We start from the raw sequence: 9,066 nt of genomic DNA, 5'->3' as shown, positions 1-9,066 counted from the left end.
GATGGGGTGATATATTGGTGTCTTATCAGTATGCTGGATTTACAAAGGCTCTTCCAACTCATTTAAGTCAAGAAGAGTCACTATTCTTAAAAGTTACATTTAACTTGAAAGTATGAGTTCTTCTTTTGGTTCTGTCACTGGAAGGATTTTGGACAAACCAGTGCCTTTTTTGGAACTCATTACCTACATGTGATGTGATTCTAGACTCTGACTTTTATGGATGTGCTTAGATGCAATGAGGCTAGAACTGATGAAAGAGAATTATTTATAAGACGTAAGTGATAGAATGGGCGAGCTTAATACACAAGGAAAGCAGAAATGGAGAGGTGGCAAATATTGATACTTGACTGAGGAGCACCTGAAGGCCTAGAGAATTGTTGATACAATTGTTAACAGAGACAGCTGAAAATGAAACAAAATGGGGGCCCTACTATGCTCAGGGCCCAGAGTGACTGCACAGGTTACACGCCCAGGAAGTTGGACTTGTATGCCAATACAGTATGGAGCTGAGACCCACAGAAGGTCATTGACAGAACATGAGACAGTCAAAAGAAGAGGAATTCAGTGTAGACCAGAAGAGAGAACATGTGTTGGCCTCCCAGCCCCTTTAGTTAGCTGGAACTGGACGTTTATATAGAAAATACACTTAATTGTATTTGTAGTTTGGTGGCATATAGATTATATAGTAAAATGTATGTAGAACTCAACACATAGTGTGCTTTCAATCTTTCTTGACTTGTTTCATAAAGATCTCAAGCGAAACAACTACTCCAGTGTTGCTATAGAGAGTTCTTTGGACTGAGTCCCTCTTGACCACTACTGTCAAGATTCTGGTGTCCCAGCGGGTGAAAATATTGGGTTGTTGAAAAAATCATGACGCATTTTTGCAATGAAAAACATAGAAAAAATACGTCATGACTTTTCTGACAACCCAATAAATGAACCTCCCTGTCCCACTTCCACGTGTCCCCAGACCTCCTCACAGGTGCAGATTTCCCAGCCGTATGGTGTGACTTCAGTCCCAGGGGACACCATATATGCCACATATGACTTAGACATAAGCCCCTGCCACCCTCACCCACCCTGAATCACAGCCTTGATCTTCTGAGATCAAGATCCATTTGTGCAGAAGAGACTTAAGGATAGGACACCAGTGAGTCTTCCTGCATGATGCATACAAATAAACACAGCTCTCCCTAAGCAGATGAGTGAAACCATCAAACTTGTGTTCAAATAGCTTCTCTCTGCTGCCCCACTCTCTCACTGGTCATCCCTTTCTCCTTGGCATGAACTCTCCTCAAGGGGTCCTTGGTTTGTGTTCCACTATTCCTCTACCTCAGTCAGATTGGCCCATTGCCCATCAAGCCCAGACCTCTTTTCTCTCTTCTCAACAAGTCTTATTTGACTTGCCTCTTTCCCTTGGGACTATCCGATGTGATTGGCCAGAAGGAAATAAATCTCATTCATTAATTTGAACTAAGACTGATGGCTAACACTAATTTGGTGGATTGCTCTTAAGGTTTAATGTCTTAGCTCAAGGGTGAGTAATGAGAGATCATTAAGTGCCCAGGCTGATTCTTTGCAAGAGACTTCTCCAACAGAGGGGCCTTTGATTGACATTAACAGTATTCTAGTTATTTCACCAAGAGTAAAGTCCTGCTCTCTGTGAATCAAGTGAAAAAACAATAGGCAATTAATATTTGTGTACTGTTAAATAAAAACTTAAATGATATACTTTTTGCTTATCTAATGTTGAAGTAAAAAATAATGAATGTTGTTGAGAATGAAGTATAATTGACACTCTTATATAGTGCAAGAATGTAGACTGACACATACTTTCTGGAGAAATTTGGCAGTTTGATGGTAATTATTAAACTACACACATGCACACATGGACACACATACACACACATACACACGTTATATACCAAGGTGCCAAAAAAATGTATACAAGTGGACACTTTGGTCAACGTTGCTCAAGCAGTAGTTTGCCATAATCAGAAGTGTCTGGNGAAGGATATTATGGGGGCCATGTTTATAGACACACCTGTAAGTGTCTGTAAGTTGGGGAGTTGATGGAGTTGTTCTGTTTTATTGGAATTTTTATGCTTTCTGTGAAATAGGACACTGGAGTCAAGGAGTTTGAGGAGAAGCTCTCAGGAAAGACTGAAGGTAAGCATTTGAGGAGAATGGAATGAGGAGCTGCCCAAGGACAAGCAAAGAGGAGTCATAGATGGTGCTAGCGGCTCCTCTGAGGCGGGATGGTATGAATCTCAGTGATTGCAGATGAAAGGACTGCTCTCGACAGCACAGATGCAGAGGAGTTTCCCTGGGACTGGTCCAGCTTTGTGGGTGTTACCTGGTGCCTGCAGGGAAAGCATACAGCATTGAGGGAGCTGGCAAAAGAATTGACAATGGGGTCCAGAACTTAGTAATGAAGGAAACTGATCAGTAGAGTGCTGATAACTTCAGAAAAGTGGGCATAAAAGTCTCATAGGGGCTCTGTGAAAATTATATGTGATAATCAACATACAAATTTTGTCAGGAAGTATGCAGACAAGGTCTGTAATTTTACCCTGCTTACAAATGAACAAGTTAGCCTGCACAGGATTCTGGTAGAAGACATGAGACTCATGGAACAGAAACAAAGTTTATTACTCACAGTAAAAGCAGTAGCCAGAGCTTCATGCTCATTTCCGTTGGTTCCCTATGTCCCCCAAATCCCATGAGGGCAACACAAGGCCTGTGATAGATCCATACACAGTGGGTTGAGTTATAGGAGAGAGACCCACAATTTGGGGATTTACCACCTTCTAGTAAGCAGAAGCAGGCTTGCTCTTTGTCCAGGGGGAGATGTTACCTCATCCCTCAAGGTTACTTACTGCAAACACAATTCTGAGAAATGGCCTGGCTAAAAAGTGGTCAGGGCCTTGCATTATTGGCACACCCNTGGGCTTCATATCCTGGCCCTTCCTCCCTTTTGAGACATGAAATTGGTGGAGCTGTCCCCAAAGGAAGGGGGATGGGAGGAAAGGGAGCAGATTGGAATTTGATGCGATGATGGTAAACATTCATGATAGAGGATTCAGAAACACTTTTGTTCAAGCTTTGGACTTGTGCATGTCATCACAGGCAAAGGTGTGTTTTAGATGGTCTTGCCTTTAATGGTATTCATATTAAAACTTTACTTGTATGACTGAAAATTCACAGGAGATATTTAATAATATAAAGTGATACCACTTTTGGCAGATCAATGTTTGGGGGTTACTCATATTCCCTGTTGGGACTTAGTTTTAACAGGAGTCATTACTTTTAGATGCACGTAGTCGTGTCTTAAAAATCAGCCTTAATCTCAACAGATCCCAGACTGTGTGTTGACAGAGTTATAGCCATTAATCTGATTTGCTTGATCCTGTAGAGATGCTAAACCATGGGAATTGTAGCCTGGTGGAACAAATATGAGCGTGCATCAACAGGCTGGCCTTGCGAGGGAATTGAAGCATCCCTGTGTTTAGTGTCTGTATAGAGATGCTGACAAAGCAGTCATCTGGGTGCCCTGTAATATGATAATTATGAAAGTAGGAAGACAGAAAGAATGCTATGAACCTCCTTAGCTAGTCAACATATAAAAGGCAGGGTTCTGGGAAATGGATCACTCCCTCCCACCTAGGTTTCTCAAGTTCTCCGGCTAGATATAAAACATGTCCCTGTAATCTGTATTTCTTTAGGCTTTGAATATATAATGCCACTATATATATATATATATTACCAAGACTTTTGTAATTCACCTCTGTAGGACTTGGGCTACTAGCTAAGTTTCTTCGTCTCCTTCTCCTCCTCCTCCTCTTCTTCCTCCTCTTCTTTTTTTTTTTTTAAACCAATTTATCTATTTCCTTACCTTAATCAAAACTTACCTATATTGTGTTCCGTCTTATTAGGGCTATGCTTATTTCTACCCTCTGAAGAGTCATACAGAGATCATTGTTAAAGACCAACCTTTTTCAAATTGAACACTTTCTTACCTTGGTCTTCTGAAGACTGTTGGGAGAAATACTTCGGAGGGAAGCAGGACTTTTTTTTCCTTTAGTAACGAGAAAAACAAACAAGTTTATTATAATGTGCATCACACTTACATATGGGCGTACCCAGACATGAGTAACTCCAAGGGGTGGTTAGAACTTGAGCTTAAATGCCATCTTAGGCGAAAGGAAAAGGAGTTTGGGGCTTCTGGGTGGTAGGGGTAAGTTATGGGAAAGTGACCAGAAATAGTATGATAAGCAAGGGTTGTTTAGTAAGGTTTGTTACGCAGATTTAAGTCAATATCTTCTCCATTGATAAGAGTTAATAAGAGTTCTCTTCCTGACATGAGAGGAGACAACTTTTAAAATGAAAATATCTTTATAAATGTGAATTTCCTTTATAAAAGAAAATGCCTGCACTGTTTTTAAAGCTTTTTCTGCATCACCTGGTTCTCCAAGGCCTTTTAGCTCAGAATAATCCATATGATAAAGCGACATATTTTGGAGTAGTGTATTCTGGTACCCCTCATTCTGCCCTTTGAAACTTCATTTTTTTNCCGCTACCTATCTTCCTCCTCTTCTGCGTTCGTTCCCTTCTGCTCCCTACCCAAGCGGTTCCGAAGTGCGTTGGTGGGGCCCCCAGAGTCACCCTCAGGCTCCTCACTACAGAACTGTCGTTAACTCTCAGGTCCCAGCTCTCTTGATTCGCCAGTGCAGTCTCATTCCCAGCTTGGCACAGGAAGGGTGGACGGGTAGGAGGGCGGGCGGGGGAGGGAGGGATGCAACGCTGGATTTTGAAGCTGGATGTGTTTAGTTCAGAGGGGTCGCGTCTCCTTACGGTTGGTTTGAAAGCAGAAGCTGCTTCATGATTATGACTGGCAATGGCTACGAGGATATCTGTTGCTGCTTTGTACTTATATTTATAGGTGATACTCATCACCACCGTTTTCTTCTTTCACCATCACCATCGTCATCATCACCACCACCTCCAGCACCATCATCTCTTTTCCTCCAGCAGAGCTCCTCAAGGTCTGCAAAGGCAGACTCTGTTCAGCAATGTAAGTGCTGACCCCCCAAATAACAAGCAATGCCCTTGCCCCCTGAGGCCAGAACCTTGTCCTCAGCTAACTCAAGGACAAGTAGCTGGGAACAGGGTGTGAAGGGAGGATGGGGGGGAGGGGGGGCTTTCCTTTTCCCCATTTGTAATTGAGGTTCACACAAAAAACCCTTGTGTTAATCACCCACACTGCTGCTTGCTGACTCCTGAAGAGTTTGACATTGACACTCACACATTCCTGATGGCCCCAATGCAGAGTCCTGGGCCTGTGGTGCAGACCTGTGTAATGTGGGTGCTTCAGGCACTGGGAGGTGAATGTTCAGATCCAAGCCTTTATGAGGACCAGGTCAAGTAACTTAGCGTCTGACTTTCTTCCACAGTGGCTCCAGTTGTACTAAACCATGATCCATGTTTGCATCATCATGTGTTATGCCGCTTTAGGGGAATCTAAGTTCCTGAGAGAGAGAATTGTGTCNCTTGTAATTGCAGAAGTCAAACGTGACGTGTACTCATCTTTTGTTATCAGTATATATTATTACAATTTTAATACAGTTTTTTCCCTTTTTAAAATGTGTATACATTTTTTGGCACTCTCTTTATTTATACACACATGCATATATGTACACATATATAAATATCTGAAGGACTTATGTGAAGGTCAACAATGCCCTGTACCGTGTGGCTCTGCCAATCACTCCAGTCTCATGTCCCACCCTCTCCTTTAAGCTCTGGGTCTATTCACCCAGGCTTCTCTCAGTTCTTCAATACACCTCATATTCCCTCCTGCCAGGGAGCTTTGCACATATTCTTTCTGCCTGGGTGGCTCTTCATCCTTCTTTTGACTAATCGATGCCTGCTCATCTCTCAAATCTCAGTGTAAAAGTCACCTCCTCAGGAAGCCTTCTCATATCATGACTCTGCCCACCCCCCACCCCAAGTCAGACAATTTCCCTTATCTTCTGCTTTTAGGGACTTCATTCCTTTCCTCATGGTACTTAGCCTCGTAACAATGTTCTTCTTTGTGTGATATTATTCCTGTCTCTCTTTGTGCACTCTACACTCAAAGAGAGCAGGTTTGTGTTCACCTTTCCATCTCCATGTCTAGAAAAGGGCCTGGTATTTAGAAGGTGCTCAAGAAATACTTGCTGATTCAATAAACAGATGGTGAGATCATATTCCATTTTTATTTTCTCCTTTGTACTTTCTGTATTTTTCAAATTGCAATGATCATGTGATTTTTTTTTTTACTAATAAAAAGAAAATCATAAAAAAGCTTTTCCTTGCCTTTGAGGCTGCAGCTGTTCTCTGCAGAGCCTGCTGTCTTTGGCAGTGATTCCTCTGACTGCTGCTGTTCTAGGCTAGCTAATGCCATGGAACATGATTATGCTGCATTGTCTGGAAGTTGTGCTCCAGGAGGGGTAATTCTGTCCTGCTCATCACCATTGGGTTATTTGCCACAAAGCAGGTGACGCAGAATCCTGCTGTTGTCTTTCTCCTGCCTCAGGGTGTAGCCTGGTGGCTTTCATGACTCAGCAAATGACCCTTTGACAAAGTGGCATACCAAGCCTGTCTTGCCAGCTAATGACAACACAATGGGATTTTACTGAGTGCAAGTCCTACTGTAGTTTCTGCAGATATCTCTTGGCATGAAACCCTCACACATCATTCCACTCCACTCCCCCATATTCAGGAGAACTATAACCATTGTGGCTTTTCCTGTTGAGTCACACCTAAGCTTTTTCAGGGAATTAATACGAATGATTTAATGGCTTCAGCTTAAGACTCAAATTCTTGCTTTCTTTCTACAAACTGACAGCCTAAATGCAATTATGGTTGTAGCTAAGCGAGAGTAATTTCTCCACATGGTGCTTCAAGTGGCATTTAAGATATTTTTAATACTTCTGTAGGCAAGCTAAAAAAATCTTGTTAGTCTGCAAACATTTTACCAGCCTCCACAATGTTCACCTACACATTGAAACATTACAAGGAGAATTTTTCATTTCAAATCCTTTTTGAAATGAGTTGGGAAATAAATAAATACAGATAGCGCATCAGAAGAGACTGATACCTCTCGATATGAAGAGGCATCATTCTGGGGGTTTGAGTAAATATTTTCAACTGTCATTCAATTTCTGACTTTTCCATGGCCAGATTTATCTTTTCTCAGGCTGTGAACACACTTTAAGGGACAGTGTTGCAGCAAAAAGCTAGTTTTTCTGTCTTAGATCCCTTGATATGCTGCAGATTGGCATTGTGATGCCATTAAGTATTTTCAGGAAATGTGGGGGTGATGAACAGCTATTGATCAACAGAACAGCAACTATATTAGGATGACTGCGGCAGCAGGCAAGTTGCATTTAGCTGGCGTTGAGATGAAAAGCTGATTACACAGCCGAGGGCAAATGAGGCAGAAACATCTTGGAGATTTGCTTGCAGTGTCCTACATTTCAGGGTGATGTGATCATTGGTTTCGTGTTTAATGATTCCCATGGCAGCCTTCCTCTTCCTATAGGTTATTTGTCTTGGGGTTGAAATAAATCTAACAAAATCTATCCTGGAGACTGTTGCATGCATAAATTTACCCCACTCAGGATAAAGAGCATTAACACTAGTGGTCCTGTGGTAGGCGCTCTGGGATCACTTTGGCATCCCCCATCCGACACAGATGAGGACACTGAGGTTGACTGGTGAAGGTGATTTGGGCCACATAACTAGTAAGCATGATGAAGTGTTGGGCTCTTTCTAGAATTATTCGTTATGCTGTCGTATTCCATCAGAGCACAGTCCTTCTCTATGGAAGGACCAAGGACATTGCCCTGGGAGTGCTCCCTGGGGTGCTCTTCTTGCCCAGGACTCCCACTTCTAGTGTCCAGTCTCCATTTTCACCCCAGTTGGTCTCTTCTTGACATCCACACACGGGTTCACCAGATGACTGTTCCCTGACATCCACTCTTGGGCGAAAGAAGCTCCTTGCTCCTGGATGGTCACAGAATGGGGAGGCGGGACTCTGAGGCAACAGAAGATGTCACCTCCCACATCCCATCTCTTTTTTCCCCACCTGGATTAGAGTCCTTCCCAATGGAACCATCAAAATGTATGCGTTCGTTTCTCTGTGTCTGGAGTCCCTGCTTCTTTTTTGAACATCTAATTTTCTAGGTCACACATTAAAGTTATCCACCTCGGGAAAGGTCAGCAATTCAATTAAATGAAGCAGATCACTTATTATATATAAGTTATGGTGGGGATGAAAAGGTAAACCACAGCCAATCCTCTCCCTCGAGTTGCTTTTAATCTAGAGGAAAACAGAAATATGTCTGCAGCCCTTTACAGGGGACAAAGGGGTTAGAGAAGTATAAACAACACACTACAGAAGCACAGAGTTGAAAATGAATTCTGACAGGGAATGAGGAAAGGCTTCAGGGAGGAAGTGGTTTGTGAGCTGGAGCTTAATGGTGGAAAGGCCTGTTTATCTCATTCTTTGAAAGGAAGCACTTAGTGGTTGAACTCCAACATCCGCGGCTTTCATTGACTGCAGAAAGTTACAACAGTAGGGCTGGGAAGCTTCAGGTATATGGTAGGATCCAAGTGAATCCAGAGCCTGGCTTACGTTTATCTTTCTCCCTTTCATGCAGGAAAGGGATGGTTTAACATTTGGAGAGAAATTGAGAGTTAGTGATCTGTGGGTAGTCATGTTTCCTGCTTTTCGAGGTAATGGTAAAAGCATAAGTGAATGTGTGCCTTGCAGAAGTCCCCTTCCCCGGTTTTTCCCCTCTTCCCTTCCCTAGTTCAAGGTCAGGAGCAAGCCTTTTTGGGCAGTAAGCTGCTGGAGTTATTAAATGCATTTCATATAAGATAAACAGTCCTTCCAAAACTTTAGTGTGTAGGAATCACCTGAGATATTTTATTAAAAATGCAGATTCTGACTCAGTAGGTCTGGGGTGGACCTGAGATTCTGAATTTCCAATAAGCTTCCAGGTTGAAGTCAATCCC

General features: G+C 42.6%; 1 protein-coding gene across 6 annotated transcripts in view; it reads left to right on the top strand.

Annotated features, from left to right (window-relative positions):
- The first annotated feature begins 4,861 nt into the window (after window positions 1-4,861).
- Window positions 4,862-9,066, top strand: part of LOC109386246 (formin-1-like) — a 115,635-nt gene continuing 111,430 nt past the window's right edge. For all 6 annotated transcript variants that reach the window (XR_002124760.1, XR_002124761.1, XR_002124762.1 and 3 more), the window contains exon 1: window positions 4,862-5,077. The gene's annotated coding sequence lies outside the window, so the exon portion shown is untranslated. The remainder of the gene's footprint in view (window positions 5,078-9,066) is intronic.

This window comes from Hipposideros armiger, unplaced genomic scaffold (genome assembly GCF_001890085.2).
Source record: "Hipposideros armiger isolate ML-2016 unplaced genomic scaffold, ASM189008v1 scaffold_130, whole genome shotgun sequence".
Classification (NCBI taxonomy): domain Eukaryota; kingdom Metazoa; phylum Chordata; class Mammalia; order Chiroptera; family Hipposideridae; genus Hipposideros; species Hipposideros armiger.
The sequence above is the reverse complement of the archived record's forward strand: the minus strand, read 5'-3'. Positions and strand labels throughout refer to the sequence as shown.